Source organism: Sapajus apella, unplaced genomic scaffold (genome assembly GCF_009761245.1).
Source record: "Sapajus apella isolate SASKATOON/1434 unplaced genomic scaffold, GSC_monkey_1.0 scaffold40, whole genome shotgun sequence".
NCBI classification, from domain to species: Eukaryota; Metazoa; Chordata; class Mammalia; order Primates; family Cebidae; genus Sapajus; species Sapajus apella.
In genome coordinates, this window is record NW_022436980.1 from 4,113,683 (window position 1) to 4,124,102 (window position 10,420).

At 37.6% G+C, this 10,420-nt stretch overlaps 1 long non-coding RNA gene across 1 annotated transcript; it reads left to right on the top strand.

Annotated features, from left to right (window-relative positions):
* The first annotated feature begins 2,186 nt into the window (after positions 1-2,186).
* LOC116565581 lies at positions 2,187-4,464 on the top strand. Its single transcript, XR_004275515.1, has 2 exons — positions 2,187-2,217; positions 4,389-4,464. It is a non-coding gene; the product is annotated as an uncharacterized LOC116565581 (long non-coding RNA).
* Positions 4,465-10,420: the final 5,956 nt, after the last annotated feature.

Below are 10,420 nucleotides of genomic sequence, written 5' to 3' on the forward strand. Positions count from 1 at the left end.
TGTTTGAGTCCTGTTAATTACCTGGATCATTAATTAATAACTTTACTCAGAAGTGGTACATATATGTAAACTGTGGTAGAATAAAACCGTGTGATCTATTTTCTTTTTTTTTCTCTTTCTAATTTTTCTAGCATTAAATATATATTTTTAATCACTTTATATATTTAAAAATAAAGTACATTTATAGAGGTAATATTTACTAAGGAATTACTCTGAAAGGCAGGCTAAAATAGTTAAAGAATTTATCAAGGGAAAGGATTATCTAGTCTGTGTCTATCCACTGCCTTCCCCTTCACCTCCCAACCGAAACCTCTGGAAACAGGTTTTACCATCCACTGGCACACACCTAGGATTTCTGCTTGCATAGCCAAGAAGTGCAAGAGCCATGTTGTGAGATTTTCAATTTGATCGTCTCACATGAGGGTACCAGTGTTTTCAGACTGGAAACAGCATGTTACTACACTTTGGCAATAATGCATTAAATACAGATGGGTTTGTTTTTAGCCAAATATGGATCATACAGCCAACAGCTGTTTAGATATTGCCAACGGTCTGTTTAGTACACAGAGAGACTGCGGGTTTCTTTTTTGCTCAAGAAAATCTAGTGATTCCACGTTAAATCTCCACAGTGGTGTCCAGTTGGCTGCAAAACAGGAGACACATCATCAGCACCCCGGCAAAAGCCTGCAATGATATCTTTTTTCTCCCAAATTATAACACCTATTTTATCATAATGAGTATCATTAGCATATTTTAAATATAAGTAATAATATAATCCCAGATCTTTCAGTAGTTAAAGAATTCCTTGTAGTCTCAGCAGTAATTCAATTAATGATGTTTGATATTTAATGTTTTCTTTAAAAGTATGAAGCACTGAGGAATATACAGAGCCCTAGAAACACAGGACTTCCCTGCTCCTGACCACATCTCCCTCAAGTGTGAGAAGCAAGGAACATATGAAATATAGTATTTCTCATCACCTAAGGTTTATTTTAATTACTATTAAAGACATCCAGATATAGAATTAAAAGAACATATGTATTATCTGAAAATTGAAAAAAAACAAAGCATTATTTTATTCCATCAAATTCATGACTGATTTAATAAAGAATTGTCACAATATAAACAAGCCAAACAAAATACAATTTTATATGTTCAAGGGCTTCCCTCCCCCACTCCCTTTTGTAAACATTGTTTTTGCACTTGAAGCCAGGGAAAACATTTATTTACACTCAGGATATTAGGGATACTGCCACCATGTGGTAGTAAGGAAACATGATCTCAAAAACTTCAATAGTTTTTTTTTTTTTTTAACTCCATAACCATACATTTCTATTTTTTAAGAAATGTAATTCTTATTATAAATTCTTATTACCAAAAGTAATGTGTTTGTCAATCAATAGGAGGAAAATAAGGCAAAATTAATATACGTAGAGTGTTTGGGCCGTGGTTGAGAACTGCAGCCCAAAAATCACTAATTCAAATTACCCTGAATATATGCTCCAATTAGCAGCAATTACAAGTGGGTTTTTAAAGAGGAAAAAAAAAAAAAGAAGCTAGGGGATAGTTTCTAAGCTATTTACCAAAAATGTATATTGTTTCATTGAAATAACATCAACTATTGATTGGCTATACATGGCTTCTTATATTATAAATTCCAGGAAAATGAAGATAATGGTTTAGGGTCACGTTACATAAGTTGTGGTAACATTTGGAGATATTTATCAGCTAGTCTGGAAACTACATGAAAGAAAGTAAAAACAAAATGTCTTTAAACAGTTACCCGGGACATGGTTGCAAAGGATGTGACTGAATCCCCAAGCTCTTGCTTCTCTGGGCTTGTTACATTTTGCAGACCTCAGGTTCTTCAGACTGCTCCAAGCTATTTTTCTTTCTCACATCTTAAATCAGTTTTAAATCATAAAGGATAAATAACTCATAATGCATGCAGAGATGATCCAGATTTTGTGGGTCCTGAGATTTAGAAAACTGGGGGGATGTCAGCCAGGCATGGTGGCTCACACCTGTAATCCCAGCACTTTGGGAGGCTGAGGCAGGTGGACCACGAGGTCAAGAGATCGAGACCATTTTGGCTAACATAGTGAAACCCCATCTCTACTAAAATACAAAAATTAAATGGATGTGGTGACATGTGCCCGTAGTCCCAGCTACTCAGGAGGCTGAGGCAGGAGAATTGCTTGAAGCCGGGAGGCGGAGGTTGCATTGAGCCAATATTACACCATTGCACTCCAGCTTGGTGCCTGGCAAAAGAGCGAGAGACTGTGTCGAAATAAATAAATAAATAAATAAATAAATAAAATAGCGGGACTGTGTACTTTTGAGAAATGTCTGTTTAAATCCTTTGCCCTTTTTTGATTGGATTATTAAATTTGTTCTTATTTGGCCATAAAAAAGAATGAGATCCAGTTTTGCAACAGCATGGAAGAGGCTGAAGATCATTATGTTAAGTGAAATAAGCCAGGCACAGAAAGACAAACATCGCATGTTCTCACTTATTTGTGGAATCTAAAAGTTCAATCAGTTGAACTTATTGACAAAGAGACTTGGATGGTTACCAGAAGCTGGGAAGTGTAGTGTGCAATTTGGGGGAGGTGGGGATGGTTAACATGTGCAAAAAATTTAGAAAGAATGAATAAGACCTATTTCATACTATAATATGGTGACTATAGTCAATGATAAAAATATGTTTTAAAGTAAAGAATGTAATTGGATTGTTTGTAACTCAAGATAAGTGCTTGAGGGGATGGATATGTCATTCTCCATGGTGTGCTTATTTCATATTGCATATCTGTATCCCAACATCTCATGTATACTGTAAATATATACATGTACTGTGTATCCACAAAAATTTTTTTAAATAATTTTTATAAAATTTTTAAAAAGAACAAAATTGGGAAGGCTCTTGAGAATACAAAATTTAATATACAAAATTATTTTAAAAGGAAGTCATTATTTGGAATTAGAAATCAAATAACCATCAATCCCTTCAGGCTTGGAGATTCTTGTCCCTTATTTCTGAAATTTTTTAGACATTTCCCCAAAAAAACTCATTGAGAAATACTTCCTCTTTGCAACTTGGACTCCCCGCTCCTCCTCACTTACTTGATAACACAATACAACACCCAGCACTCACTGGGATCTGTGCTAGTCTGTTCTCATGCTGCTAGTAAAGGCATACCAGAAACTAGGAGATTTGTAAAGAAAAGTTTAATTGGCTCACAGTTCCACATGGCTGGGGGTTGTTGCGGGGGGAGCTCACAATCATGATGAAAGGCAAAAGAGGAGCAAAATCATATCTTACGTGGTGGCAGGCAAGAGGGTGTGTGTGGAGGAACTCCCCTTCATAAAACCATCAGATCTCTTGAGACTTACTCACTTTAAGGAGAATAGCATGGGGAAAAAATCGCCTCCATGATTCAGTTACCTCCCACTAGGTCCCTCCCCAACACACATGGGTATTATTTCAATCTCTTCAAGTTGAGATTTGGGTGGGGACATAGCACCAAACCGTATCAGGGTCTGTGCAAAGGGAGAGCTTGGAAGCTTAAGTACTATTAGCTTTATGACAAATTCATCAAAAGGTAAATTTTGACATTTCTTAGCATTTGTTTGCAGCTGTGAGGCTGTCCATATTCCTTCTCTACTCCAAAATACTCTCATAACTAGTTAATCCATAAGCATCGCTGTAAATTTTTACAGTAATTCCATATTCTCAAAATGTTAAACATCCCTGGTAATTATTCCTTTGTTTCTAGTCGCTGGCCATTTCAGTATCTCTTACATGGCAGCCCCCTCAAAGATTTCTTCCCTTTGCTCTCTAGCCAGGAAGGACAGCTTCTCTCTTCAAACCAATAGATCATCACTAAACTGCCTAGCTCTTAGCTGCAGGGCTAAGGAAATCTGAAAAGACATTGATTAGGGAGGAAAAGCCATTGTAAAGGAGGGAGCAAGAGGGAGAAAGCAAAGCTCAGAACTTTCTGGAAAACCTAAGTTTACATCTATCTTATTAGTGGTATTTTTCTTCAGATGTTGAAAATCTTAAAGACAAAATCTTTTTTTGGTTGAACAATTTCTTAGGTAAACATAGCAAATGTTCTCAGTTCGTGTGTTTTCGGCACACTAGAGTAGACACTTAAAATTTCTCTATGGAGTCCCAGTGCAGTGACTGAAGACTGTAATCCCAGCATTTTGGGAGGCCTAGGCAGGCAGATCACGAGGTCAGGAGTTCAATACCAGCCTGACCAACATGGTAAAACCCCATCTCTACTAAAGATACAAAGAATTAGCCAGCCATGGTGGCACGCACCTGTAATCCCAGCTCCTTGGAAGGCTGAGGCAGGAGAATCATCTGAACTTGGGAGGTAGAGGTTACAGTGAGCTGAGATGGCACCATTGCACTCCAGCCTGGATGACAGGGCTGGACTCCTTCTCAAACAAACAGAATGTCTCCATGTAAGAAAACCTGGAAATAAATTAGCTTCTAATCATGGAATTTTGAAATCATCAGTTTTGTTATTAGGCCTTTTCTCCCTCCCACTCTTCCTGTATCTTTTTTCTGCCCCAGCACATCCCTGCTTTACATACTGTCTTAGGATCCCTCCTAAGATATGTGTAAACAAAACACATGAATTTGGACTAGGAGTTTATTCTTTCAGTGTCCCATGGTAAACAGAAAGGAGATGAGGGGAAAAAAGCGCAAACCAAAAAACGTATTGTTCTTCTTTTGACTGCAGTGAACACACAGATTTCTAGAAGACACAGGGAGTGGCAAAAGTCGGCACACAAAGACCTAACAAACTGTTTTTGATTTACAACTGATACTAAGTATTTGAGTTTGTAAACAGGAATTCATGAAGAAATTAATAAATTTCCAAACCTTTTTTTAAAATTTAAAGGCAAGGTTAGCAAAGGCAATTTGCATTTAAATCAACACTTACTTGTCACATGTACTTTTCCCAACTCGAATAACCTGTGACATGAAAAAGATGAAAGGCCTGCGATGTGTATAATCATCTTTAAAAGGTAATCGGCCGACACTTGCAATAAATATTTATTAAGGAAAGAAATGTCCTTTTCTCTTTCTGCCACTGTGTTTCTGCTTCATCTCTGTTGTGTTCTCACCTCCTCATTAACTATGACTTCTCTTTTTATGAGAGGGTTCAGACCACATCCTGATGGCATAGAGAAGATGAAGGAAGCTTGAAGTCTTGTTTTGTGTGTGTGTGTGTGTGTGTGTGTGTGTGTGTGTGTGTGTGTGTGTTTTAACCCAATACACTGCTTTTTGAAGCTGTAGAAAAAGAGTCTGGGACAGGGCTGGATGCCTGAAAATTTCGAAAGGAAAGAAGAGCAGCAATTAGAAGATGAGCTCACTTCAGATTGTCTTTGCCGCTCTTGACATCCTACCAATTTTTATTTATTGACAGGATCTGGCTGTCTCCCAGGCTGCAGTGCAGTGGTGGGATCTTGGCTCACTGTAGCTTCTGCCTCCCAGGTTCAAACGATTCTCATGCCTCAGCCTCCCAAGAAGCTGGGATTACAGGCATGCACTACCAGACCTCGTGAATTTTTTGTGTGTTTTCAGGAAAGATGGGGGTTTCACCACGTTGGCCAGGCTGGTCTGGAACTCCCGGTCTCAAGTAATCCTGGGGCCTCAGCCTCCCAAAGTGCGGGGATTACAGTGTGAGGCACCATTGCCCAGCCTCCTATCACCTTTTAAATCATTCCCAAGTTACTGGTTTTGCTTTAGCTCCTTACACTGTTACAGTCTCTAACTTTGAAAATTGTGAAAACTAATTACATCTAGAGGAAACCAAGCATTTGTCCAATGGCTTTTCAGAACATTTAATGTGAAGACAAAGTGAAGTTTAAGATCACCCTTTCTCTATTTGGCTTGTTGTGTGGTCCAATCATTAACATTTCAATGACCCACTGAAATACAAGCCCCACCCAAATCCTATCAGCCCTTGCAAAGTTGCCTTTAAAAAAACACTTAGTCTCTAGCCATTACCCTTTTCTATCCTTTTCCTCTCCTGTTCCATTAGCTGATTTTTGTCACTGCGTTGTCCTTTGTCATGACTAATCTATGCCATAGTTTTAAAAAATGCTGTTACGTTTAATAATTACTTTAAATAATTTAAGTCGATTTACTCTGAAATCTCTCCTCACCTCATTCATAAAGTATCTTTCAAGCATTAAAATGGGAAAAGAAGTTTCTTCCTATGAACCAGCACTTTATCATGTTGCATACAAATGCCACATCTCTTTCTCCATTCTCAATCCACGTAAAATGGAATCTAGGTTCGCTATGTGCAGTGGCGCAAATTTAGCTCACTGCAAACTAGGCCTCCTGGGTTCAAATGAATCTCCTGCCTCAGTCTCCTGAGTAACTGGGATTATAGGCACTGGCCACTATGTCCAGCTAATTTTTGTGTGTGTATTTTTAGTAGAGATGGGGTGTTACCATGTTAGCCAAGCTGATTTTGAGCTCCTGACCTCAAGTGATCTGCCTGCCTCGCCCTCCAAAGAGCTAGGATTACAGGCGGGAGCCACCTTGCCTGCCCAGGGTTCAATATGATTTCTTACTATAACAAATAACCCTGTTTTCGCCTACCCTCAGTATCTATGCAATAAAGAGCAAAATTTTAGAAGATGCATTATTATGATTTCATTTATTTCAAACTTCATATTATGTTTTAAAAGCCATAGGGTACATTTTAAATGAATTGAAAGATACTGTGAATGAGCTATTCAGGCATCTCTGTAGATTATTGGAAATGCACTGGAATACTATAGAAGCAAGGGTATAAATCTCTGCTGTACATATGTAGAATAACTGCTCAAATGATCTGTGTGCCTTCTACTTAATCCCTTATATTTAACTGCTAATTATGTAAAAAACCCTGACCGTATTAATTTGATCTAATACAACATCTGCAATGCTACAAAACAATGACTTTAATGTTTCTTGGAACTGGTCAGCTGCCATTTAAGTAATTAAATTCTATTGTTCATATTGCAGTTGCCCATATCAGGCCTGTATAAATCCCAAAGGGACTGGGTTGCTCTCCTTTAGAAAAGTAGCACCTACTGAGTCTCCGTGTGCTTTAATGAGGTATTTACAAGGAACCCTTTCCCCTCTCCCAGGCTTAAAGTACACACTTCTCACAAATAGAGAGAGTCCATTTCAATTGCTATCTGAATGTTTACCTTTAATATCTCTATAAGGATTAAAACAAACATTCCTGATTAAATGTTAACTTACTTTAGGCATTTACTGTAGGCATAGCAGACATCCCCATTATGGTTTGTATGTGAACAGTACTTAATGTGAAAATTACTTTTTAAAAAATTGACAAGGAGATGGAATAACTCATTTCAACATTTCTGCAGGTCTCACCTTTTGGAAAGCTTATTACTGAATCAGGGAATGTGAAATTATACGTTCAAAACTCTAAGCTGCCAAGAATACAGTGTTGCACTTTAGAATACTAAAAGATTTCACTTACTTTATAAAATATTGCATAATTTATAAAATGTAAATTAAAGTCCTGTTGGAAGTGGCATTGTGAAAGGATGCTATCAAGTAATTCTTAATAGATTTTCCACCATTCCACTGTATCACTGGGCACTTCAACAGTAATAAGTGTCAGCAGCAGCTGAATCCTTCCATTTTCAGTTAACTAATTTGTTTCTTGTATGTCTTTTAAACCTATGGCTTGTGGTATTTTGGCTTTATTTAGTTTGGCTATAGGTTCCTTAACTCAGGTGATGTGAAAGAGAGCAAGTTAACAAGCCCGGTTAGTCCCAAAGCCAGTCCTGCAGCTGAGTCTTTTGATTTTGTCCAATGTGATTTTTCCACCTCCCTGTCCCACTGCCAATAGCTATTTCAGGCCACCATCGTCCATCACACGGGTTACTGTAATTGTACACCATCTGGATTCTCTGTATCTAGTGTTTTCTTTCTCCATCTATTCTCCACAGTTAAATAAATCAAAAAGCAAATTTCATCATCTTGTTATTTATCTCTTAAAGTCCTCAAAGTAGCTCCTCTTCACTACAAGGTCCCAACTCCCCAATATTACTGTAGCAGATTGTAAAAATAATATCATAAAGAAAGAAATAGAAAATGATCATGCCTTCGATCTTGTATGCATGCCTCTTAGTCATTCTGCTGTTCTGCTCATCAAAAGGTAGACTCTATTTTTCCACCTCTTCAATCGTAGCAGAACATGTGAGATGCTTTGACCCAGCGAATGTAGTGAAATAATTAAAGTTCTGAGCTTAGTCATCAGGAAAGCTTCCGCTTTTGTTTTTGTTGCCTTGGAATGCTGCCCTGGGATCACAATTGGAGGCTTCTGGCCAACTAACTGAAGGACACGAGGCCTTCTGAAACAGATAAAAGCTTTCTCAGCTGAAGCTCCACAGACCCAACAGCCAGCACCAACTGCTGTGCTAAGTACCGTGTGCATAGTGCATATCTTATCATAATTTTAAAGGCAAGACAACCAAGGGAGGTTGCAAACAGCCACCCTGAGATCAGGCATCTAGTATTGGAGCCAGATTCTAAATCCAGACACACCCATGTCACCAACTCCTAACCACCATGCTACATAAATATTAACTTTAAATACATCCTATGTTGCAGACTGTTTCTCCCCCACTTAATTATGTCTAACTGTGTGACCTTTTTATTGATTCTTAACCTAATTGTATCAAAGTTTCCTCATGGCTTAAGACACATAATAGATCATACACCTATAGCGCTTACCGCAGTTCCCAGAATATGTTAAGTGCTGAATAATGATGGCTGCTATATTTATGCGGGTAGCAAATCTCTACCCTTTGGGTATGAATTTTATTTTTCCAAGCAGTCAAAAGTAATTTTGGTACTGAGAAAAGTGAGTAGAGTGGGTAATTCCAACTTTAATTTCATTTTGCTTCAATAATAAAATATACTGGTAAAATGAGGAAACAACGTATCTTGTCTGTGTTAGAACCTGGGTTTGAGGGCCATTCTCTGAAAGTTTCCTGCATCACCAGGAAAGTGCAACAAAATACCCACAAAGTGACACACTCACATGGATGTATAAGTTCTGGCATGCTTATGGAAATGTCAGTCTTCTTATGGCCAAATCTTACATAAGTTCATGTAAATATTTTTATAATATAACAAAATATGGATCATAACTGGTTTTAAATATTCAGTGTATTGATAAGTGCATAAGATGTGCTTGGGTTGGCTGGGTTCAGCTGTGGTACTGACAGTAGCCACGGAGTCAAAGATGAAGCAACTTGAAGATCAAAAGATTTTTACATCCTCAAACTCTAGTGTTTACCAGAGAACTTTTTTTTTTTTTAATTTTATTTTTCTATAGGTTACTGAAGCACAGGTGGTGTTTGGTTACCTGAGTAAGTTCTTCAGTGGCGATTTGTGAGATTTTATTGAACCCATCACCCAAGCAGCATACATTGTGCCCTATTTGTAGTCTTTTATCCCTCGCTCTCTCCCACCTTTCCCTCCAAGTTCCCAAAGTCTATTGTATCATCTTATGCCTTTGCATCCTCATAGCTTAGTTCCCACATATCAGTGAGAATTTCCAAGAAGGATAGATCTAACTTAGTTGTGATACAGTGGCCAGCTAAGTGCCTCTTCTCTTCTTTATTTTACATATCAGGGGAGAAATTATTCTATTCCTGAGAGACCTTTTGTTTCTTTACAGAATGAAGCCCAAAGTCCTCAACCTGGCATCCCAGTCCTTGGTGATTGATTTTCTTTCTGCTCTATGGATGCTTTCCCAACACATCTTGCCTTTCCTCAGTTCTGTGCTTTATTCACGTTTATCTGGGATGTGCATTTCACGTTCCCATTCTTCCCCACCATATTTAATCTTTCCTTACTTAAAAATTTCAAAATCTGTCAAATTATATGATATTTTCCCTAGGAAGTCTTCTCGATGCCTTTAGTAAAGACAATCTTTTCTCTTAATTTTTTTAATAAAATTCTGTTGTGAGAGAATCTCAGCTCAAAATATAACATGATTTTAATAGCATTTGGAATTAATAATAGTAGCTACATGATAGGCTTGTTGGAGAATGCTGTGAATCAGTGTGTGTGTCTTCCCCAAATTCATATGTTAAAATTATTTTTCATAAGTTTAGTTTACATACATTTAAACTTATTTATAAATTTACTTATGAGTAAGTATAAACATTTACAAGTTTATGAGTAATATGTTTCAGCACTGCATTATTATTCATAAGTTTCAACATATGAATTTGCAGGAGGCGCATAAATTTCTTTTTTCTTTCTTTTTTTCTTGTTTTTTTTTTAGACAGGGTCTCACTTTATCACCCAGGCTGGTGTTCAGTGGTGCAGTCTCAACTTACTGCAGCCTCCACC